The 25,885-nt window shown below is 37.2% G+C and overlaps 1 protein-coding gene across 1 annotated transcript in view; it reads left to right on the top strand.

Moving 5' to 3' along the window:
- Positions 1-3: 3 nt before the first annotated feature.
- st6gal2 (ST6 beta-galactosamide alpha-2,6-sialyltranferase 2) overlaps positions 4-25,885 on the top strand; it is an 83,791-nt gene continuing 57,909 nt past the window's right edge. Inside the window, exon 1 of the mRNA XM_015393784.1 lies at positions 4-204. The gene's annotated coding sequence lies outside the window, so the exon portion shown is untranslated. The remainder of the gene's footprint in view (positions 205-25,885) is intronic.

Genomic DNA, 25,885 nt, shown 5'->3' with positions numbered 1-25,885 from the left:
GGATGAGAGAGAGGAAAAAAGGGCAGCTACAATGTGACAGACAACACAGCCGCTCTGCTCAGAGCTGTAGTGGATATCAGTGAACGGAGGGAGGGCAGAGGCGAGCCAAGCAGAGCCGCATGCTGGCTGTGCAGCAAGGCGTGCGGGATCTAAATAATGAAGCGACGGCCAGCAGCATCCAGACAGCAGCGAGGCGGTGTTTAGGTGAGGCTTTGTTTGCGCTCTTTGATTTTCATGCAGATCTGCATGGCTGGGTTTGTTGAGGCGCTTTGTTTCTGGACGCGGAACAATTGTAAGCGGTGATGTTAAAGCTCGATGCTCAGATTATAAATCCACAACTGGATGTTTTTGTTTTTTTTTTTTCAATGTTTTTGCAACATATAAGGCGGGTTGTCTTCCTGTTATTGTTCTTATCCACAGTAACAATGGTTGAGTTCTGTGCGTTTGGGCTCAAAAGACAAATGGTTCAAGCAAAGAAGAGGCGGCGGAGACACAAAACGAAAAAGTGTTTACTGTTTGGCACTTATATGTACGAAGACATAGATTCATTATGTTTTTTTTTGTTTTGTTTGTCTTTTCTTTTTTTTTTTCTTTTTTTTTTTTGTATTTACTGAAGAAAGTGACTTCATTGAATGTACACAGTGAAGGCAGGTCCAGCCCACTTCAGTGGAACTTAAGGAGATGCTGTTGGTTTTCCTCTCTGCATTTTAAATATAAATAAGTCCTGTAGTGATCTAATAAAGTGCTGCACTTTCATCTTTTATTTTTTATTTTTATTGGTCTCAGACACTCTTAACTGTAAGGCAAGGTCATTTTACTCACTCGCATCCAAAACCAGTACTGGAAACCAAACCAACAAAATACTAGTGGCTGTTCAGTTTTTAAAATACAAAAATGCCTGTAGTTTTTATGTTTTTTATTTTATTTTTTAAATATGTTTTAAATGTGTGTGAAATATAGGCCTATAAATTAAATGTAGCTAATGAATATTTGGCTAATTGATTAATCTATCAGTTTTTTTTTAAATAATTGTTAAATAATGAGATGGCAAATCTTGAAGATGATCAAACTGTGCCAATTCTGAATGGGATAAATTCACGACAAAAAAAAAAAAACAAAAAAAAAAAAAAAGAAAAAAGGTTTTTCATCTTGAAAGCAAAATGAAGGCGAAACGAACATTTCGATTACTAAATTAGTTGATGATAATTTAATTTATTTTATACATAAATAGTAGTTTTGTTCTTTCAAAAACAGATGAAATACTGAACTATCTAAGTAAATGGCTACTAGCGGTGGTGAGATGAAGCCTCATGAGGCATTGAACCATTTGGCCATTTGCTTTAAGGTACACCGTGCAATATTTCTATTTATAATTTTTTTTCTGAGCGATTTTCCAGTCGTGCAAGAATTTTTCGGTCGGGCCAACTTTCAGCCTGATGGTGAGTCGTGTAGTGTACAGGGGGTTACGAGGGGCGATCAGCCTCTTACGACCACCAGGAATCATGACAAAAATCAAACATATTTGATTTTCTCCCGACCGTCGTGGGCAAATCGATCAGTGGGCAAACAAGGATTCTTCTGTTTCTTCTTCCTCTCTGATGTAAACACAGAAGCATGGCAGGGGTGCAATGAGTGAATTTAAGTTCTTTCTGTAAAATCGACAGACCGCAGTAGCCACATTCGCTCAGCCATGTCTTTGTCCAAATATGTCGTCGCCATTTCTTTTTAGGGCTTTCAGCGCAAAATAGCACAAATTGCCAAGGCAGCGCGGTTCATTATAGTGAGCTTCATATTCCTCTTCTCCTCGTTTGGCTTCTGGATAGAAGAGTCAGAGTTGCTCCATCTCACTGCGGAGCTCAGTCCAACGTGACAATACCAATACAAATTAGTCACCATAGCCAAAATGCTTAAGTATTATCGCAACTTTCAAATGTCAAAGGTGGGTCTCAAACCATCAACCTCAGGAGTGGAGGTCAATGACTTACTGCTGACACCACTAGCAATGGTAACTGCCCATCAGAAAGCCATCGTGGGAACGGCCACTCCATTACTAAACACACGCCTCAAGCCTCGGCTCATCTCATAACATCACTAATGGCTACTAAAGGCAAATATATTAACTAATTATGCGGTTGCTTATCATGATGTAAACTGTTGATGAATTCAGATGGCTTTCATGTTTTCCTGTCTTTAAACAAAACTGTTTAATAATGAAATATAAGACGGTTGATATTGATGGATGAGTAAATCAATGAAATAGACAAAAAAATCAGAATGCATCGGTTTTCATACAATATATTAAGAATATCATACATTTTGTTGTAAAATGAACTAAGGGTCAATAAATTATAAAGATGATAAAGTGTTTGTTTCCAAACATTATGTTTAAATCACACTGAATTTTACCTTTGACTTCAGATAGTGTAAAATGCTTCTATGCTTCCAGTTTAGGAACACTGTCAGTATTATTATAGAAATACATAGATAGATCTACATCAATGCATGGAGTAAATGGTCCAATAACACTAATTCAAATTAAACCATCAATCCACCATTATTTTTTAAGATACACTTTAATTCTTAAATCCACAAGGTTTTATTTTATAAACAAAATTATGAAATTATATTTGAGTTGTTTCTTGCAAGTCTACATCATTTGAAATGATTGTGTCAGATAGGCACATGATATTTCTTTATTATTTAACGTAGACTTGTGAATTGAAGGGAAATTATTTCCTTACAGACTTTGATACCAGCAAATATTGTATCATCAACCAAGCAAAGTGAACAGATACTATATGTGGTAAAAGTTGGTGGTTTGCACCTCTAGCTATCAATGAATTTGTGGCGGTCTTTCCCATCTCCATGTGTCTCTCTTTTTGTTAGTCTTAGTTGGTGTGTACATGTATCTGCAAACCTTACCCTTACTTTGCTGGTTGGCATCACAAACAGTATGCTTCTATCCCACCACCTATGCTTTCCCACTGCGCTACAAATGGAAAGAAGCTATTTCCTGCGGCAGAGTGTGCGCTACAGTACAGTTGCTTTAATTGATCAAGTTGTAGAAATGTTTCCATCTATATTTTCAAGTATTGTAACAACGATTCTAAAATCAGAATTTTGATAATGTCTACGTTACTGAGAAAATAATACTATCAAACAGCTTTTCTTGTAACACTATAAGGAAATCATTCCTTATTATTCACTATTGTCCAGACCTATCATATTTTTTAAACTTCATTTTCTTTGATATATTTGTTTGCATATTTAGTCTAAAAGAATCTGTGGGAAAATACTAGTGTTGCGTCGAGGCCAGTTTTTGGCCCCGATACCTGGCTATGCAGTATTGGCTTATACCGATACCATCTGGTATTTATGAAGAACTGCATACTACTTGGATGTAAAATAATTGCCATCATGGCTTTGTCTAGCTGCTGCCTACCTTTGTGAAGCAGAAAAAAGACTAATACAAAGTGATCCAGTAGAACTTTTTATTGTTTACCTGGAATGGGTGACAATAGCTGAATAAACTTTTGGCTCTCAAAATGGTATCGGTGCCCTATTTGTCGGTACTCGCAGATACCGATGCCACCATTTTAGTGCAGTATCGGGGCTCCGTCCGATACTGGTATCGGTGCAACACTGTAAAATACTAAAAGTGCACCTGCAGCCATAGTTCATTTAGGTTGTAGAATTAGTTGCCCCTATAGGAGTATGTAAAAAGGAAAATATTTCATGAACTCTTTGCCCCTTATTATTATTATTTTTTTTAACAGTCAAAAAATAAATAAATGAATTAAAAAATAAAAAGCAAGCTAAGAGTCAATATGAGGACCAACACATCATAAAGTTTGCTGATGCCTGTGATTATGTCTCTGGTTGATGAGCAGGACTCTGACCATGACTCTGTGGTGGAAGATTGTATTTCCTGATGTGCATAATAATTTCCAAAGCTTAATGTCTTGGAGACCAAGAAATCTTGATTTTCTTTAGGACTTAGCTTCCGTTATGCCCTCTGGTTTGTATTTATGGATAGTCTATTAATGTTGGAGAACATAACAAATGCCTCAGTGCAGTTATTGACAAAAGCTAATAAAAATGCTCTCTGTAGTTAGGCTCATTAGCATATGTATTTTTATGAAAAAAGTTCAATCTCTTTTTATCGAGTCAGTTGTTTTTTTGTTAGTTTATCTGAGTTTTTCATCCTGAAAATCTCCCAGCTCCATTGAGTCAGACGCTGTTGCATACCACCCTCTTCAACATAATTATGGGTTGCTGACATTTATTTGTAGACATGGTGATGACATACGATACAAAAAGGTGCCAATGTTAATTTGTCCTCTTTAGAGTCAGCCTCATCTGTTTTTTTTTTTTAAAAACTCCCCCAACATTTATCTTTTGGTTGAAAATTTTGTAAAAAAAAATGAAATGTCCCATAAAACGAGTCAACAGGCTTTTTTGTGTGTATTGTTTTCATTACAGTTTGTTTTGAGAAAATCTAGTGTAATCTAAAACATGCTAAACCATATAACCAACTAGAAGCTGATACAGTCGCTAATTAATAAAGAAGAATAAACAGGAAAGTGCTTGGTTTTACCACCTTACTTTAACTTGAGAGCTGTGGAAGCATTTACAATCTGGGGTGAAACACAGGTATGCCAAAAGCACAGGCTATTCATAGTTTCCGGTTTATTCTATGTGCACTGACTTTTACATGTTCCTTTGAAGCACTGTGGCCGGGTTGATATCAGTCTTGGTGATCTGAACATCTTCCTGTCATGGAAACACTTCATCAACAAAAAACCACTTGTGATAAGGACAGCAGATTAAAAAAGAAGCTTGTTACAGCTACTCTCACCCACAAATTACAGTAATTTGTTGGATCATTCTGAAAACAAAGAAAGTAGTCAAGCTTGAAATGTGAAAAATATAACTATTAATGTCAAGATTGGTTTGAAAGTGACTTTGTTAGCCCTTCAGTAGAGTTTTACAGTTTAATTGACTGGACAGCAGTGTAGAATCTTTTTCACCTCTTCCTCTGTAACACACTACTAGTAGAAAACAATGCCTAGTCAATGCTCCTGGCTATAGCTAAATGTCTGCCTTGCAGATTATTTCATATGAAATGATAGTGTGTTAATGTTTATTTTTTTGTGTGTGTGTGTGTGTGTGTGTGTGGTCAGCTGTCCGGATACCGTCCGTTAGACACCCAGCAACTATCCTATAGTTATTAGATACTGTATTATATTGTATGACATTTTTTCAAATGCAGGTTAACTGACAATTAACAATGTGATGAAATGCTTAGGATGAGAATAACCATCTGACTCAACATGAAATAAAGGAGTACTAATGATCTTGAATTAAGAAAAGTCATGTAGTGCAGCAGCAAAGAGCAAATGAAGTGTCTCAAATTTGGTTAAGGGCAATGTTGCTGTCAAGAGTTCAGCATTATTATCAGGAGTTCAGTAATCTGACAGCTTGTGGATAATAACAGTCTTTGACTTTGAGTCTTTTTGTGTCAGCTGCCAGGCACTTGTACAGCCTGCCAGAAGGTATCAGACGGAAAAGTCCTTTTGCTGGGTGACTGTATTCTTTGATAATGCTGCATCCTTTGCTTAGACAACTGCTGTGGTTAATGTCTTGTACTGGAGGGAGATGCTACCAGTGATGTCCTCTGCCAGTTGCATAACCCTCTGTAGCGTTTTCTGGCTCTCACTGGTGCAGTTCCCGTAACACACTGAGATACAGGCCCTCAATAATGCTGGCCCCCCATGCTGTCGACCATCATCTCCTTAGTTTCGCTAACATTCAGAGAGGTTATCTGCCTGACACCAACAGATCAGTTATTCACCTTATATGCACTGTTGTCATAGATGGTAATGAGGTAGAAGATGGTGGTTTTGTCAGCTGACTTAAGGACAATGTTTGAGCTGTGGCACAGCTCAAACAAACATGTGATGATTAGTAAAGGAGTGGACTGAGAACACAGCCCTGAGGTACACCTGTGCTGAGGACTAGTGTGGAGGAAAAGTGTCTGCTGGTTCTCATTACCTGTGGTTTGTTGGTAAGGAAGTCTAATATCCAGCAGCAGATGGACTTCTTCAAAGACAGGGCAATGAGTTTAGTGACCAGTTTGGATGGTTTATGGCAGGCATCCCCAAACTCGGTCCTCAAGGGCCGCTGTCCTGCAGGTTTTAGAGGTTTCCTTGTTCCAGCACAGCTGATTTTAATTGAAAGCTGATTAACAGGCTTCTGCTCTACTGCATTCATGATAATCAGCTGTTCTAAAGCAGGGAAACCTCTAAAACCTGCAGGACAGCGGCCCTCGAGGACCGAGTTTGGGGATGCCTGGTTTATGGTGTTCAGTGCTTAGCTGTAGTCAATGAAAAGCATTTCCACACAGGTGTTTCCCCTCTCAAGATGGCTGAGGAATGTGGGAAGAGCTAAACATATTGCTTTGTCTGTGGATGGGTCCAAGGTGTCACAGGGAGGGAGGCACAGATGTAAGTACTACAGGTTGAAAGTTATTAAGACCAGTTACTGCAGGGGTCTTAGGGATGGAGAAAACAGTGGAAGCCGTTAAGTTGTTGTGCACAATAAACAGGCCCAGACTCATTAAAGCATGGTATTCTCCTACCGTGGTTCTTAAGATCTACTGTCCTGCAGATTTTAGATGTATCCCTGCTTCAATCTAGCTGAATGGAATAACTAAGTTGCCCCTTCAGGATTCCATCAAGCTTGAAAATGTCTGGTAATGGGCTTTGATTTGTTTTGGAGAACCAGGGTTGGAGACACCTGCCTTACAGACATGTTACTAAACACCTTTACCTCACTGCACATTTACTGTTACGGTCACTGCACATTTAATGTTGTTGTTTTTTTTATCAACCTGGAGAAATTTACCTCTGCATTTAACCCATCCCTTTGGGGAGCAGTGGGCTGCCATTGTGTGGCAACCGGGGAGCAGTGTGGGGTTAAGGGTCTTGCTCAGGGACCCAGAGTGGCAGTTTGTGGGACTGGGGCTTGAACCCAGAACCTCTGAATTCCAAGCCCAATGCTATAACCACTAGGCCACCTCTCCCCCTCCCCCTTTCAATGCAGGAGATTGTTCCATGGAGATAAAACATTCATCTTGCAATCCACAGATGTTTTAATTTAAATTTTATGCTTATTCAACATCACTTTTGCATTAATTCAAGGAGTCCTTCATGGTCTTACTGAATTCTTTGTATCGAAGCTGTGGTCCTTGATCTGTACTGCAAAGACTGAGGCAACTACTTCTTAAGCACATCACCCAAAAGCACTTCAAACATACCAAAATATCCATTTTATGCCTGGCACTGAGCTATCTAATTACTACAGCTTGCTGCCTGGGATCTTTTTGTCTCTGCAGCTGGATATTTATTGTGTGGAATGAGATGCCCTCCCTTTGTGTCTGCAAATTGAACACAACGGACTACAGGTGTGCAGGAGAGCTGTTGTCTGTGTATACAGCAGCAACAATGGAGCTTTATTCTACAGTGCCAAACCGCATTAAAGCTAAAACCATTTACTCACATCTTCATCGTTTCTTTGTGCATGTTAATCCCAAGTTAGCAATGATTAAAATAATCCTTTTAATTATTTTCTGTATTAGTTTTGCAGGGATTTATTGGTGCACACTGTGAGGAGAAAATATGTTTGATCAGAGCTGTTTGAATCTGACACCATTTGTGTGTTAAATTTTGTACAGTATGCAGAAAAAAAACACACCTGCTAAAAGTATTATTGTAGATCTGACTAACTCATCAATGTTGTATTCTTTTACATAGTTTGCATAAATCAACAAGCTGCATACAGTTTGCTTCACATTTATTGAGCCCTGCTAAAATAGGTTAAATAAAAAATGTAATCACAGAGTGAATAGAGGCAAAGAATTCAACTAAATGGCACTGATGTTCTGAGGTCTGTAAGTCAGCAAATGCCTGCAAAAAAACATCTAAATGCCTAACCTTTAAAAGTGTAGTTAAGGAAGTCTTTGTAGGTTCATATTATCTGTTAAAGCTGTCATACCACAAAGAGTCTATAAAATATGATGAGTAATGAAATGCATGATCTGTGTTAATGATGGTGAATGATAATAGGGCTGCAAATATCATTAGCATCAGATAAGATGAGATGATTCATGCGGTATAGGATGGGAAGAAGAGATGTTTTTTTTTTTTTTTTTCATTCCTGTTGTATTTTCATGACGTTCAGTTTAATCGTTTGATATATTGTTCCTGCTTTGGAATAGGTCGTTTTTTTTCTGTGAGTGGGCATTCTTTGAGCCTGTATTGCTTTTTTTTTTTGTTTTGTTTCTTGTCTTCTTCCCTTACATTATAAAAAAGATACAATCATAACAACTGTTACACATTTCCTAATTTAAACAAACCAAAAAACTTTATTAACAACTTAAACAAAACATGAACAGTGGAAGGCAGATGGAGCTAGATGCAATGGATGTGCTTCACGTGGTCTCAAAGCATGCCTGCTGAGTTCGTAATTGATTAGAGAACACATGCATGCACCGGCCTATAACGACACAAAAACAACATGCAAATATCAGCCAGCCAATCTAACTGCCCGTTACATTAAACATTTTTAAAAACTGGAACTAGTGTAGTGGGAATTAGGCATGGTATGCAACAATTGAAAGCTGTTCATATTCAGTTTCTCCTTGTGGATTAAACTCATTTTTCAAGACTTATTTCATAGGAGCGCCATGGCCAATTATACAATTACATTTCAGTTCAGTTTATTTATATAGCGGCAATTTACAACACGTGTCATCTCAAGGCACTTTACAGAGGTAATTCAACTAGATCATAAAGTCAGATTGGTTTAAAAAAAAAACAGCTGATTGCATCGACTCAGTGACTCGAAAGCAATCCCTCACACATAATTGTTTATTTGATTCAGTAATCTTGATAACAGCTCTGAAATTTGACTGTTAAAATTTACAAACCTTTAAAACTGACAGAATGGTTGACATTGTGACTTTTCATATTAAACATTTTCCACTCTTGGTTTAGTCACGAGTTTATCAAGAAATGCTGTGTTGATTTTTGAAATATGTCGTAAAAAAGGCAATTGATTCCTGCTTAACAATGCAGCTGCCTAACATAATTGTTTTAGCCTGATTTATTTGGATAGTAATTGCATATTTTCTTGCTCTGGTGTCCGTAGTCATGGATTTTCAGCCAAAAAGACAGAAGTTCAGTTTCATGGTAATCCTTAGTTCATTATCATCGCATAAAATGCCTCAAACTGTTGGGATGATAATTTAAGTGCCTATTCGATCTCGCCTAATTATTTTGTCTGCGTGTAAAATGAACAGCTCAATAGAAACTCACCACAGAGATGTATAACCTTTCAATATTTATGATAAATTAAGTGAATGGATTGCAACAAAAAAATTATGTATTATGTATTTTTGAGCGTTCACCCGAGGTCTTCTTCTACTGTGTTAGTCTGAACAAAAAATGTCTAAGGCTGTGTCTGAATGTCCACCCAAACCACTATATTGGACACTATATAGTGATTACGCCATTTTAGATGAGTGTCCGAATGACTAGTTAGTGAAAAAGTAGTGGACTCTAAATTTTTAGATGAGCAGATATATCCTGGAAGGCTTTGCATGGAGAGCTCATTTCCCAAAGCATTATGGGATTTGCTGTCACAGCGGCCTGCTGTCGTCATAGACTGACACTACCCAACAGCGGCGACAATTAACAAAGATGGCGCAGGCACCGTCATGGTAGACGGAGTCACGTGACAAACCGGGACCGAAAAGTAGTGATTATCTGTTCGAACGGTCAGTTAATGGAGTTCACTGTAAAGTCCGCTATATAGTCCTTGCTCTGTAGTGCTTGAGGGATTTTGGAGTTAGGGCGGATGTTTTGGCATCGCCTAAGTATACATTTTGTAAAACTGTAAATCATTTTCATTGACTTATTAGGATTAGACTCTTGTGAGCTGTAAGTTTTGATGCATTAAGTAATAAGAAACAAAACCCGAAGCTAAAGCTTATAAAGTTACAAATAATTTAACTGTATTGTTGGTTAACGGTTGTCTCTTTGTCTTAAAGTTGTATGTGTATCAAGGGTTGGATGAAAACCCTTCATTTTTTTTCTTAAACTGAATATAATGAATTTGGATCCTGTAAAATGTTTTCACCTGTGCCCTTCCACTGCTGTTTAGCTTTGCAGCAAAATATCTACACTATTTAAATACTCTATTCGACCTTGTAGCAATACATTGTACTTTTTCTGCATTATTTATACAAGCTCTTTCCTTTCTTCTAATCTTTTAGTATTATTTGTAATATCATAAGGGTGTGATGTATCTGCGCAAGGTTATCACACTGTCAGAATCTCATAAAGGGCTCATTCCAAGTGGGAATAAAGGGGTTCTGAAAAGGTTTTTACTCCTGAAGGTTTGCTTGCCCTTTACAGCAGTAAGGCCACTATTTGTCAAAGCTTGATAAACTTGAGTTCACGTTCTGTTGTTGGATTTGGTCCTTTTTATTTTAAACTGGAAATACCAAGGAAGTTCTATATTATGAAAACCTGCAGTACTTCATTATCTCTTTTGGGTTATAGACAAATTCCATCAGAAATGAATAACAATAAGCACATTATATAGCATATTGTGAATACCCTGCTGGACTAGCTGTTCATGTGGCATGATTCTGTTCTTATGAATGGTTTACAGGAATACACCAGGATTCTTGTTGCAGTGTGACATTAAAAAAGCACTGGGGTGCTGATTTTGAGATCATGCCCACATGTTCAGCAGCTGTCAGATAAAATATGAAGCAGCATCTATGTGGAAAAAAATGCTCATTTTTTATCTCTTTGTCTGTTCAGCAACAATAATGGTGTGTGTTCATTGAATTTTACCCTCCGCAAGATCCTCCTGATTAAATTTTGATGATTTGTGTCTAATGTATTTTGTTTGGGCTGTTGTACGAAGAGAAAAAAACAACAATAATATCGGTCTCAGAGACTCAACTTCTGTCCTTCAGTAATTTGTTTGGAAAACAAAGCATCACAGAAAAATGCAAAAAAAAAATTGTTTTGTTTTATTAAAAAAAAAACACATAAATATAAATTCTAAATTAGACATATTAGCAGGAGGCTTTCAAGATGGATTCATTGCGAGACTGAAAACTTGCAATGATTTATTCATTTAAAAATTTTGAATTAAAAAAAAAGTACGTATTTAATTATATTTTCTTATATACGTTAAAAAAATCCCAAGCGGGAACCTTTGCCCTCGCTGTTTCTTATGCACCTGTAAATCTGACACACGAGTCATCACAGGAGTTGGTCCCCTCGGGGTATTCAGAGTAAGAAAACTATGGCTTGTTCAGAATACCTCCGATCAGTATGGACATCTGTGCTAAGGATATCTGAGCTAATGATATCTAAGCTACAGTAAGTGCCTCTGCTGTCACATTAATTAAGTATCCAGCTAGCGCTGTCAGTTAGGAAGGAACTAGAAACAGGAACATTCACTATTTGTCTTAGTAACTGGCCTAACAAGAAACGGTAGACTCAGTTGCAATTTTTTCAATCATATTAAATGCTGTACATTGAATAAGCATCATTAAGCACATAAAGGAAATTAATTATGCAGAGTTTAACTTGTAGTTCTGCCAGTATTAGAAATGCAACTGCTGTTTGCAGCAAATGTAAAACTCTTATGGGCAATATTGTATGTCTTGTTGCTACATAGATTGGTAACCATATTTAGTGGAAGTAGTTGTGCTATAATTAATGTTCGTGAATGGTTCAATAGAAGTAGATTTTCAAAGAAACTTCCACCAGTCTGATGGTTGAAAAACCTCAATAATCGAATAAAAGCAAGTACTGTATGTGTTGATGTTTTCACATGATTATTTATGCAATAATTGAGGAGCAAAACAATTTTTGGAAATTAACATTTGGTTTATTTTGCTGATATGGCTTTAGAGTAAAAAGTGATTTTTGATTAACTAATTACAGACCCTGTAATTACCTTGTTTAATTTTCATTTTTTCTACATTCTTGCAGCAGCTGCAAATCATACCTAACATTAAATTATGTACCTAAACTTACCACCAATGCTGTTTTTGTAATCGTCCCAAGAGGTTATTGATGTTTGTAAATTGTTTGAAGTTCATGGGTCCATGATCAGATAATTGTCCAGTATGGCTTCACTGGTTATACAATCCCTTTAGTTAATCCTTGAAAGCTCATATATTTTCACTACCGGCTGTAGTTAGAGGTAGAGTTTCATTTTCTTTGTTCCAGACAGTATGTATGCCCAGTGTGTGGGACTCTGTGGGCACAGAGGGAAACTGGAGGTGTAATTTCAGAGGCGCTATAACCGATGAGGCCAGCAGTTATCTGAGCTTGGTCTTTAAAAGCAAGAGCGCTCGAGTCATCAGGACCAGCTGTGCCCTCACTTCTGGCAGAGTGTGCAAGCATTTAAAGGACATGAGAAATCCATGCATATCCATTGTTATTACCTTTCCATACATGGTGGTAAAAATTCCTTGAAAGAGAGACGGTTGAGGCTCGCAGTCCAATCCTGATGTTGTGTCTTCTTCAGAATGGGACAAAGGATGTTTTTTAGAGGCTTTTTGCATCAAGGCTTTAAGAGTTAGGTTTTCTGTTTTCATTGAGCAGCTGTTAGTTTCAGTCTGTTTGCAAAAGTAAGTGTCAAGATTTCAGTTCTACGGTAAGCAATCAGGTAGGGTCAGTGTCTTGCTCTACAAGCATTCTATTCGACAAAGTTGGAATTGAACCCAAAATCTTTTCTTTATAAGCTGAGTATTTTCTTTCCACCTTATAACATGCTCTATCTGTAACCTTCAATGTAGAAGCTGAGGGTGACCCATCAAACAAGAAAAGCAGCACAGTAGGCAGGGATTTTAGAGATAAAATCTTGCCTTTTTAAAACATTTTTGTTTGTTTTTTTTAGTATACCTTCTGGGGCTAAAATTACAATGAAAGCTTTACAGTTTTTTTTTTCTCTTTTTAACAAGCTCAGTATTGCAAGTCGTAAAACATGTCTGTAGAACTGTTATCATTCACAAAGCACCTGATCGTCGAGCGGTCCAACTCTAAAGTGCTCTAAAGCATGTGCAAAAAGGTTGCATGCGAAAAAAAAAGAGATGTGCAAAGCTAGTTGGTTTCCTTCTAATGAACTCATACTATGTGGTAAAGGCAGTTTGGGAGTGGTAGATTTAGTTTGATTAAAGGACCGGTTCATTCAGTAAGCTCTTCCGTCATAATGTGGTATAAGGATTTAAAATTTCTGAAAATGCCTTTGCAAATCAGTGATCTGAACCATGCTTTCACATTTTCACTTTGTTTTTAAACTCGAAGCTATAATTTGAAGTTTTTTTTTTGTATTTTTCTGTCTATTTGGCCGCTGCAGTTATCACAACTTTTCTTTAAAGCATGCTTTAAGCTGCCTTTTTATATATATCAACTACAGGCTGATTCTCTTCGTGGTGATCTTTTTTTCTTGCTGTAGTTAAACTACAATGTTGCCACTATGCCCATATATTTACGTTCACGTACCATGCTGGTGTTACGCCATTGCATCTGAAATGGTTGCATACGAAATATGTTGGAATTTTGATGCAATATTCAAAAATTCAGTGTAGCTAACTCCTCTCACAGAGACCATTTAATACTGCTTGCATATTTTGACAAGACAGTTGCTAAGACAAGTCTCAACAAAACAGAAATAAACCCGAACTGTTTAATTATATGTGACTTTATGCAGACACCACGTATGTGCAAGATTCACTCCCCTTTGCATGTCAAATGTTTGAGAAGGTAAAAGGGAGGGAAATTGACATATTTTTAAATTAAATATGCATGTGTAAATTATATAAAAGCACTTGCACTAGAAAGTGCAAGTGGTAAGGTAATGTAGTGACTAAACTTAAAAAAAAACTGTGTTTGCTAAACATGGTAAGAGGTTGTACACTTCTAGCAGTTAGCAGCAATTTGAATTTAAAAAGCTTCCTGGATGGGAAGTGAAACATCTTCAAACTTGGAAACCAAATCCAGTGGATTGTTTTTATTTTTTTTGGTATGACTATGACCTGGATGACTGAGAATCTTCACCAGCATACTTCTTGCAGTTGTAATTTTCCTAGGTATTATTGAACCGTAGCAGTTTAACTCAAGGTTTTCATAGCATGACAATCTTACAGCGGCCACCGCCTAGCTGTGTGAATTCATGCTTCCAGCTGTATTTGGCAGTCATGATGTGAGGTGATGGGCTGAATTTCCTTCATAGGACCTTGGTTTTGACAGCATGTGTTAAAGACAGCCTTGTTTGGCAACGAAAGCCTGTCATCCAGAACCATTGCCCCTCTATGATTTATCCCAAGTTGTACTTAAGTCACACCATGATTCAGCTCTTCCCAGAACCATGTTTGTGTCAGATGTCTCTTCTTGTTAAAAGCTTGGCTTTATTTCCAAATTGTGTGTCTGTTCCTGTTTAACTTGGCAGGTAATCTTAACTGTATTTTTCTTATCCAAAAGAGCAGCAACTGCATGTTTGGTTGACAGCTTTTTTCCCCACAGCTTCTCACTTGAATTAAAATCAAATTTTGCTTCTTTTTATGAATGAAGCACATGAATGTAGGGCCAACATGCACAAACATGTTGTACTCTTGGAAACCAGCCTGTACAGATGTGCAGCAACCTTGTCCAAGTGTATTCTAACTGTTGTTGTTCATGACTTGTCTCAGCAGAACCAAAAGCTAATGTTCAGCTACTGTAAGGGCTTTATTCAAGACTTGTTTTGTCTAAAATATGTGTTTTTTTTTTTCTCTAAATCACGGCTGGACTGTTATAGGAGAGCATTTGTGTGCAAACCAGAATTCCTCCCACCTGCATTTTTTGGTCATTATTGGGTGTTTTTGGTCCTTCAGATGAAGATAAATGTGCTTCTCAGCACGACTTGTAGAAAATAGATGTTTTTTTGCTTCAGTGATAAAATCACTCCTGTAGGTGAAGGACTATAGAGAGTACAGGACAGACCTAATCTGCCTCAGCGGAGTCCTTCTTTAATGAAGATGGTCCTTTCTGACCTTGCAGGGTCTGTATTTTTACACCTGAATGATGCCGTCTCTTTTATGTCTGATCTCTTTACCTCTGTTAGGGGAAAAGAGATTAAAGATTTACTTTAAGATTTCCTCAAAAATATGCTGCTTTTGTACTTTTTTTTGTCTTTATACAGTACAGAACGTATATTAAGGTTGTACCTTTTAGAGAATTTGATTATTCAGATGTATTAATTAAAGGTATAGTGCAGGATCTTCTTTTTCCAGGTGGATCATCTCCTAATTGTCAATTATTATGGTATGTTTACATGAGGCCGCCCTACGTGCTCGTCCCCAGTTAGTTATCTTTTTTTGCACAGTCAAGCTCACCTTTCTCACTGCCTTTCTTTGAAAATAGCAGAGGTTCGTAAGAGAAAAGGTGTCTATAAAGTGTATGAGAAGAAAAGAAAAGCCTCAGACGAGGCAGATATATCCCGGAATGCTTTGCTTGGAGAGATCTCCTCGCAAAACATTATGGGATTTGCTGTCACAGCGGCCTGTTGTCGCCATAGGCTATCTCTACCCCACAGTGGCGACTTATAAAAAAGATGGCGCTGGCTCCGGCATTTAAACAGAGCATGCATGAGGAGAAATGGGCTCGTGCATGCTCTCGTCTGCATTTAATAGGTGTTCTCTCTCGGGAGCAGGTACAAGGTTGTGCATGTTGTGTTTTTTTTTTTTTTTTTTTTTAAGCACAAGCAAATTTTTTTAAGTGGAAGAATTTCTCGAAAATCCTCCACTACACCTTTAATTTGTCAGTTGTTAAAAATGTAGAAATTTTTTCTGAATCGGGAAACCTCTTGGTGCAAAGAGCTAAAACGTATGTTTTAAGCTGACCACAACACCTCAGCGTAATGAATTCATCTTCTTTATGAGACTTAAACTTCCCCAGATCAAAAATAAGATACTTTGTTTTTACCACTAATGTCAAGCCTAAGCTCTACTTTATAGTTTGTATTCGGATCAATCAAGCAGCAAACGGCCTTTAAAGTGATGTCCTTAGGAGATTTAAGAAGATCTAGACTTTTCGCACAATTAAACTACTATTTACGTCTGATACCTCCAGCTTATAGGTTGTCAAGGATTTCTGTAGACATAAAAAAATAAACCTATGGCTTGAACCTGAGACCTCAAAGACAACATCTGTAGGGATTCAGACCAGTGCTAGTGAAATATCAAAGCAATAACCTCTGACATTTCACTTTAGCTTTTTACCTGCTTTTAACAATTCACTGCCTGCACTAAAGATTTACTCCCCCCAGCATGCAGAATGCTTGCAGTTTCTGACAGGATGAGGAGGTTGGAGTAATTCAGCTGCAGATTTTTGAGCCTCTTGAGGGAACTCCAAGACCACAGACATAGATTTGAATTTTCATCTCCAGATGGTAAGGCTATCATTGAGTGTTAGGGTGCGGAGAAAAAAAACAAGATGCGAAAGCACGAGAAAAGCTGACTTCATCTGTCTATCAGTCAACTTATATTTATCTGTAAAAGGGATTACAGTTAGTTAAAAACAGAACAAGCTAATATTAGATCACCATAAACTGAGATGAGACAAGATACTAAAGAAAGAAAGAACAATGTTAAGGCAATGCCAAACCGAACTACAGAGACAGATGGCACCAATAGCAAAGCTGGTTTTATAGCCTTACTTTTGCACTTTGGCACCAAAGATCTGCTTCCAGATTAACTGGCCTGAACTCGCCATGCAGATGAGGAGATCTGTCTTTAATATTAGATCCAGATATCCTCTCTACCCCCCTGAACTAAAAAGATTCTTAATAAATTGGCCTCACACCTATCAGGTTAATAAAACCTTTTCACTTTTTCACTCGGGCAGGTATTTGTTTTGAGATTGGAGTACCATACGAAAAAGATCAAAAGGATAGGTTGGAACCCATTGAATAAAAGCCAGATAAAGACAGTTGTTGATGTTAAAAGATGAAAGTCTTCATGTTGTAGCACATTCTACACGCTTATCTAAATTAAACACGCATTGTATTTAACTAGAACCAGGGCTGTGTAATTTTCCCAGAAAATCTAAATCTTGTATTTATTTTGGCCTTCACATCTCTTTTGCTTTAGTGTTTACTTTCAGCATGGATCTGTCTGATAGCTGCACCGTTTTCTCCCCTTATGTGAGACGGCAAGCCTACTTTAAGCATATTTCCGCCACCTAAAAAGCCGGAGTGAAGAAATTAAAGTCATATATCCTTTAAATTTAAATAGACCATAAATCAGTGCCTCCTTCTAGGACTTGGAAATTGCATTTATTAAGAAATCAAGAATAATAACAAAATAATTTCCCAGCCCTAACTAGACCATAAAGAAACAAACCCACAATGTTAATCCCCACGTAAACTGTTTTCACGTGCAAAAGCTTTCTTAGGGATATGAGAAAAGATGTGAAAGCAGCTTTAGTATTTTTAGCTGAGTATTTGTAGAAACATTTTGTTTTTCTCTTTCTGACAATTTACAAGTTATTTTCAAACAATATTGCTAAAAATTTAACCCAAATTAATCTTCAGACCCATCTTTAGATAAACCACATAATCCATATTAAGCTGTTTTGGAAAACTTTTATTTATATAGTAGGCAGATTTAAAAACTTTAAATTTCAGCTGCCCAGTCTACATCAGATTCCCATTTTATAGAGTTTAGATATATGGTACTGTTTGAACTTACCCAATGAAAAAGTGTGTGCTTTAGAGTAGTGCTTAATTTAATCTATAAAACTTTTAAGACATCCTATCACTTTTATTCAAATAGTTCACAGTATGAGTGAGAGGATTTTACTACTTTTAGTTCAAGCTTTACCCAAAAAATTAAAACGGGTTGAAATCAAATGTTTTCTGTCTGACTACTCCACAGATTACTTTACTTGTCTTAAATCAAATATATTAAATTTTTTCCCCCATGTTTCATTGTACTTTTATCACACATTTAAATTTTTGTCTTATTTTGAAATTTAAATGTGGTGTTTCAGTCTCACTTCTCTAACTACTCCTGAACACGTTTGACAGCTGTAACAAAAAATAAAAACAGATGGCGGTTAAAACATTGAAGAAGATGCATAATTGAAGAAAAAATTTTTTGCAGCATATCTTTAGTGTCAAATTTGTTGATCCTGGCACCTTTGCTAGAGGATCACAAGTCAGTATATGTGCTTGCATTGATCTTTAAGGCTACTTTTAGTTATTCTAAGGACTGGATTAGAGAAATGAATTAAAGAAAAAAAAATAAATAAATAGGTGAACTGTTCTTACAACTCTTTATGAGTAACTAACCTTGCATTAAAATGTTCATTGTTCCAGAGAAAAGTCACAGTGAATACTATTTTACATGGATAATAATTAGACTGTTGCTAACTGCATACACTTCCCCAGGGGTTAGAGTTTAATCTCCAATGAATGATTTCCAAACCTGTATTTTATTTTATTTTATTGTCTATGTGTGACTTTGCAGATCTTTAAAAAAAAAAATTCTGGTCACATTCTGGCAGAACATAACATGCACTCAGCAAACATATAAAATATACTGCTTTTGGGCTCTTGAAGACTCCTTTGAACTGCTATTGCCCAGACTGGAGCATTTAAGAAATAAATGTTAAAGATTAAAAAAAAAAAAAAAAAAAGAAAGAAAGAAAAAATCAGTGCTGGAATCTATTGAATAGAACCCTGATGAAGACCCAAACATACTCTTCTGCTAATAAACATGTAATTGTCTTTTGGAAAGCCTTCCAAGTTGCAGAACAAACAGTTTTTGTAACCATCATTCAGCTCTTGGCGCAGTTGGTTAAAGATTTTAATACCTATTCATTTTGATCATGTCGCTGCAAATTTTGAGCTCAGCTTAAATTTCCGTCACTATGAAATGACAACGCTAATGCAGCTCATAAATGCAGAAATGTTAGGCCTCCAAATCTTGTTTGTCATTCACCAGCTGGTGTTTTTTTTTTTTTTTTTTTTTTTTTTTTTTTTCTTCAGAAATAGCATTTTTATGCTATATACAGTCCGACAATCATACATCAACACAGCTCACAGCCATGTGGGCAGAGGTAATCTTGAATTTCAGTTTTCTAGTCTGCACAGTCCATATAAAACTCATTTTTTAAGAAGATGAAAGCAGTGAGCGCTCGCTGAGCTGCTGGTGTGTTGCTGTGTATATCCAGCAGAATTTGATATAGATCTACTTCTTGCATGGTGTGTCTGCTCCGGAGTGTGGTGGCCTGGTGATGAGAGCACGTCGTTAAGTGTCATGGGAAGGTCATGAGTTCCCTGGTCGTGTTCCCACTGACCGCCCCTCTGGGTTCCTAAGCAGGAAATAATTTTTCCTGGGAAAAGCTGGACAGTGGCATCCACTGCTCCCTAATGGGTATATACAGAACTCAAATGACAAATTAAAGTGAATATTTTATTAATAAATATATAAAAACAGCAACTACTTTGTGTTAACATAATTTTCATCCTTATAGGTGTAAATGGAAATATATGCTTTCTTTGATTTTGGTTGCAAATCCCTGCTTGTTGTTCTCACATTAAGCTTTGCATATTTGACTTCTGCATCATCTTACCTTAAGAAATACTTGGATGCTATCTGTTTACCTTTTTCTTCCCCCAACACTGCTGTGTTTTTCTATGCTTGTAGCCATGTTTTTGTTAGCTTAAATGTGTGTGATTGGCAGCCACTTGGATGGCTGGAATGAGCTACATCGCCTGCAGTGTGTTCTCACCTCCTCATGCTTGGTGTCGGTGGTGAAAAGATGGCTGATCTGTTGCTGGTAGTAAGTCACGTTAGGACTGAAAATCTGGGGATCAGCAGGAGTAGAGCAACTGCATAGGTTTTCTTTTACTCCAGCATTGGATGCAGTAGGAAATTCTATTATTTGCCTGGATACAGTTTGGTATTGAAATACTTTAGAGCAATGTGCAAAGGGGTTCAGTGGTGCGGTGTGTGTGCATGTATATCCATGTGCACATCGCTGCAGCTGAATGTAGGTCACATCAGAGGGAAAATGTGGGGGAAGGAAAGAAGGTGAGCCATTGAAGTAATGGGAGGAGAAAGTATTTCATTATGTCATTACGTAGGAGCAGTTGGAGGATGCATAGGTAATCTGAAAGGCTTGGGATTTTAAGCCATTTGGAGGTTAAAAGTGAATCATAAGGGATGCTGTATAGAAAAATATGTTTGTACTATTCTCTGAGAGAAAATTATTTAAGAACTTTCTTTTTTCATTACGACAAGAAACCTTGTCTCTTTGACATTGTCTTGTCTGCACTTGCTCATTTGTCTGCTTTTGTTACTTTCGACCTAATGGCTGTTTCTAACAGCAGCACTTTGCGGTTGGAAGATGTAATGAAGTGCAGCGGAGCCTTTGGAGAGCTCAGATACTGCCAGCATAATTACACAGAGGGAAGTCTGCTCTCCCACATGGTAATAGCCTCGTTGCCTCCAGAGGCTAAAGCAGGGTGGACATGTAACCAGGCTTCATGAAGGAGAAAGGAGAAATGCAGCTTTTTTAAGTTTGGGCTTTCCCTGCTTTAAAGCAAATTTTCTTTTTTTACTTTTGACCTTAAGAAGAGTTCTGCTAACTGAAACCAAGGGATTCTGACTTCTATTTTTAGATCTTTAATCTAGATTTATATTTTTAGATTCAGGTAATCACTTCTTTGCAAAGGTATTTATAGGTTATATATTTGTTTGACATTTAGTGATGGTACAGTAAGTGTATTTTTTTTATTTCCTATAAAATAATATGAGTCAATACTTAATAGAACAACTTTGGTTGATTTAGAGCTGCAGATTTTTGGGGTTTTCCTTCACCACCTTTGCATATTTATGGACCAAAGGTTTTAGTCGTCCTGCAGGTTGGATTTAGGTGTGGACTGGCTATGCCACTTTAAAACACATGGTCAGCCTTGATCTACACCTTTGCATTGCAGCTCTGTCGGTATGCTGATGTACTACTTGGTGAAGAACCTCTGTCCCAGACTCAAGGGCAAAGCAGCCTGTCAGTTGTATTTATTTATTTATTTTCAGGGCTGCCCTGTATTTAGCTCCATTCAGCTTCAAATCAACTCAATCTTCCTGTCCATGCCTAAAAAAAGCATCGTCACAGCAGGATGCTGAGATCACCATTGCTGTGCAAGACGAGGTGCGAGTTATGTTCTTGGTTAGTTTCTATGCATGCTTGCTTTTTTTTTATTTTTATGTACACATTTTATGTTTACTTGGTGCTTCTTGCCAGTTTCTCTTTTTGATAAGCATGACCAGCAGTTAGCAGTTTAGTGCTCTATGAGATGTTAAAAGTATAAAATATAACTTTACAGCCTAAACCTGCTTTTAACGTCCCCACCTCTTTCTACTTGACCTGTCTGCTATCCTCCTTGTTAAAATGATCTTGTTTGTTCACTAATGTTCTCTAACAAACCTTTGAGCTTATAAAGGATGAGCTGCCGTTTCCTCAGAGTAAATCACTCAGGTGTTCTCTTCATTTTATTCATTTGTTGACTCCTCTAGGAACATTTCTTTTTTACTAGATTTTGTTTCAGCCTAAATGCAAACATACACCATATTTATACATACTTTATATTTCTGCATGTGGCAGTTTTCTCATCACATAAACCCTCTTAAAACAAATTGTAAAAGAAAAAAAAAAACAATCCAGAGGAACTAACATTTTTCACGGGTACTGCACAGTCATAGCATTTTAGAAGCAGCTCAAGAGATGTGGGCCGTAACAGTATCAATTTCTAATGCAAAGGAAATTGTATTAAACTCGGTACAGGTTCTTCACAGCTTTGCAGTTTAATGTCTCACACAGGGATTAATTTGGGGCTTTATCACTCTCGGCAGCAGATGAAAGAAAAAAAAACCCGTCCTGTTAAACAAAGACTTTATTCAAGCTCTGCATAAAAAAAAAAAAACAAATCTCGGTGATCTGAGGCAAGTGTGAACTCAAAACATGCAGATCAGTTTGCACATTTTTTATAAACAGTGAAGTGAGAAAGAGAAATAAGATAGTCAGGAATGGAGCTGCAATGGCAAATAAACCAATAATCTTATGTATAATGCATTTAAACTACATGATTATTAACATCAGTCATGTTTGAAATATTGTTGAAAATATTAACTTTTTTTTTTTGTTATTTAATTTTATTTAGAAAGGGAATAAGAAGAGACCTAGGGGAAATCAGCATGTGTTTGCATGAGTCATTCATGAAAATGTAGTTGTTGAAACTTAAGAATGTCAGAGAGAGAGAGAGCAAACACCTTTTATTTTTGTTTGTCTGTGGTGTTCAAGCAATGCAGACTGTGCTGTCCGACAGAACTACTCTGAGCCAGAGAAAATCAAAAACAAACACGATCACAGTGACCTGACTTCAGAGCGTTATCCTTGTCACCCTCCGATATGAAATAGCTAGTCGGTCTACCACAGGACCATTTTGCAAAGTAATCTGGTTTTCAAAAGAGCTGCAGAGGCTGTATCAGTAAAAATAAATAATGTTCAAAATGATAAACTTTAAGGATTCCTCCTAAGCATTAAAGTCAGTTTATACAGAGCTGAAGATCATAAATAGGGAAAATACTTTGCTGGATGGCTGCCTCTGAGGTTAATCATTGTTACTATTATTATGTTGGCTAATACATTCATGGAACTATACAAAAATTGTTTCTCGGAAAAAATACAATGGAACATTGTACTGTGCTTTTGTTTCCTCTTTTTTTCTGCTGTGGTAACCAATTGCACCTAGCAAACCATGCTATGCTTGTAGACCAATGCAAGGGCCTGATCCTCAGGAGGTTTGCATATTTTAAAACCCATGCAAACATGTTTGTATACCCAGAGCAGCTTCTTCAAATCACTTTTCAAAGTGATTTGTTTACAGTTCAGACGGCGTGTGCAGACCATTATTTTTGCATGTGTGCCTTCATCAATATTCAGATGTTTTTAACCAAGATTGAACCACCAACACATTTATCTCATCGGATGGCCATTATGCATTTTAAACTAATTTTAACCTAATAACAACTATACAAAAGTAAAATTAGTAGGAAAAAAAAATCCAAAATGTTCTCAAACGGGACTGAAAAACAATTTTGTTGTGATGCAGTTTAATTCATATCAGTCAAATCCCCAAGGAGGAAATAAAGGCAGAGACCACTAAGCTCTTTAAAAACGACTAAATATTGAGAGTGGAAAGTGAGAAAAGTTTAGGTAAAAACCTGTGATTATTCCTGAATCAGCATAAATCCTATAGGGATTGGTGGGTCTTGATGTAAAGGGCTTTTGTCACAGGTAATTTTCCCCCAATGGGTGCTATAAACTGGACAGTCACGTCTCTCTGTGCTGATGTGATTGAGAAATGCTTCCATTCATTTTTACAAATAAAAAGTGAAGCATTGCTATAACCAATAAATGCTGCATTTACATCTGTTTTGATAGTTAATTAGTTATAAAGTGTCTCACAAGTTTTAATGGAGTTTTCCTGCTTCCTCAATGTTTACTCCACTGCTGTCTGGTCAGGCTCATTTGCATACTGATCACTGATTGGTCGTTTACTAGAAGGAGGGGTTTGGGCTCTACACTGACTGCTGGCATCTTTTTCTCTACTTCTAAAAGTCTGATGTAAACATAAAAACATTTGTGATCATAAAGGAGATTGTTTGTAAATGTAAACATATTTGGACCATCAGAACAATAGCCAGATAAAAAAAAAAAAAAACATCTATGCAGGTGGGCATATATGGATGCAGTGAGGTGGCAGACATCTTTATACAATTAATCTAAAGTGAAAAAAAGAATAAAAAATAAATATTGTGGCACATTAAAAAAAAAGGAAAAAAACATTTGGAGGGGGTGTTCATGCACATTTCTAATTCTATGTTCACACTGCACGCAATTGAAGCAGCGGAAGCAGCTGGTTTACATGCTAAGTCAATGGTTGATGAGCATCAAAGTGCATCGAAAGGTCCTGAAGTGCGTCTCAACCAGCAGGAGCAGCTTATCTTGCTGCATCTGAGCAGTTGAAGCATCACCTCATGAGATTCTGAGCATCTGAGGCAGGTGACGTGCTTCAGAAGCAGCAGATGCTGTCGTTAGAAAAATGTATCTTTTGCTGCTCAACGCACCACATCAATTAATCAGAGAAGCTGATCTGGGAGCTGGTGATGCGGATCACTATGATCACTCCACTGAAACAGTTTATTAACGCCTAAATTTACTTAAAATGTTCAAACCTGCCAGCAAAATATGTTGGCTTTTATTATTCTGGAGTCTGCAGTTTGTACCACATACCTGATAAACTCTAATATTTACTTCCAGCCATGACAAACAGTAGTGGAAACCCCCCAGCTGCTGATGGGAATTCCCAATGATGCACTGCTGGTATGTGGGGACCTGAGCGGCTGCGACAGCGAAATATTATTTTAAGGCAGGATGGTAATCTTGATGACTGCACAGAAAATGTTTTGAGGTGGACTTTCCCGCTTAAAAATTTATTTAAACTACTTTTTAGTCACATTTTACAGCAAATATAGCAAAGCCACTCTCTAGCTGTGAACACAGGAACAGCAGAAGCATCAGACACATCTGGACGCAATTTACTGGATGCACTTCAAGGGCGTCAATGATGCTCTTGGCACGCATTTGACCCTAATGTGTACAATCTTCAAAAATGAATCGGCGACCTCTTTTTGTCTGCCCAAAACACATCCGGAGTGAACAAAGCATCACTCTTCATCAATGTTTGTTTTTCTTCCTCAATTGAGCTGAGCACAAAGTAATTTGTTTTATATTAAAACCTTGTGGTTGGGGTGCAATAAACAGATAAGGACAACGTTCTGCTATTAGATATTTCATTTTTTTTTTATTTAACTTTAGTTATAATCATAATTTCATATTTTACTTTAGTTCACATCGATCTGAGATGGGCTACCTATGTAAAGTGCGCTGTAAATGTTTATTTTGAAAGAATTTGTATTATTAGTGCCTTCATGTAAATGACCTAGAACCTTATCTTTCTTTTATTGCCTCTCTCAAACTGCATGTAGAACAAGCAACCTGCTCATCCAGACTGGTTGGGACATGTTAACGTTTGCACAGCAACTTTATAGATCACCCTTAACATATTCACTTATTGCACGTACCGTACTTAAAATCTACAGTGCATAGACAAATCAACTATCAATATGGACTGATGTGTAAGGCTGATATCATGAGGAACTTTTCTGCCATAACACACAGCTGTAGGTTCTTCTGAAATGTTAAGTATGCCTAGGTTTCTGTAATAGCAGCTGTAAACTCCTCTGCATTGCTTGGTCTAATGAATCTCATCTTCCTCCTGACGGTAGTTTAACTTTGAGGTTTAGGTCAGACCATATTGCTGTTAGTCAGTCTTGCACAGTCATACTGAAACCATCAAGTTGCTACTTTGTCTGCAGTCATGTCAGTGGAGGCAGAGGGGTGCATTTTATATATATATTAATATTAATTATTAGGGGTGGGTATTGGCAAACAAGTCATGATTCGATTCAAATCATGATTCACATGCCACGATGCGATTCTATCACGATGCATCATGATACTTGAAATATTGCGATGCATTGCGATGTTTTCACTGGACACTGTAAGAAAAAGATACAGCCCTTACCAGTGGCTGACTGGCTGTGTGTGATCTGGATCGTGTCTTTAATTGATACATAACTGAAAGCAACTGAATTCATACATAGCTGTATTTATTGAAA

Source organism: Cyprinodon variegatus, unplaced genomic scaffold (assembly GCF_000732505.1).
Source record: "Cyprinodon variegatus isolate N-32 unplaced genomic scaffold, C_variegatus-1.0 Scaffold657, whole genome shotgun sequence".
NCBI classification, from domain to species: domain Eukaryota; kingdom Metazoa; phylum Chordata; class Actinopteri; order Cyprinodontiformes; family Cyprinodontidae; genus Cyprinodon; species Cyprinodon variegatus.
Note: the sequence above shows the minus strand (reverse complement) of the source record. Positions and strands in the feature narration are given on the sequence as shown.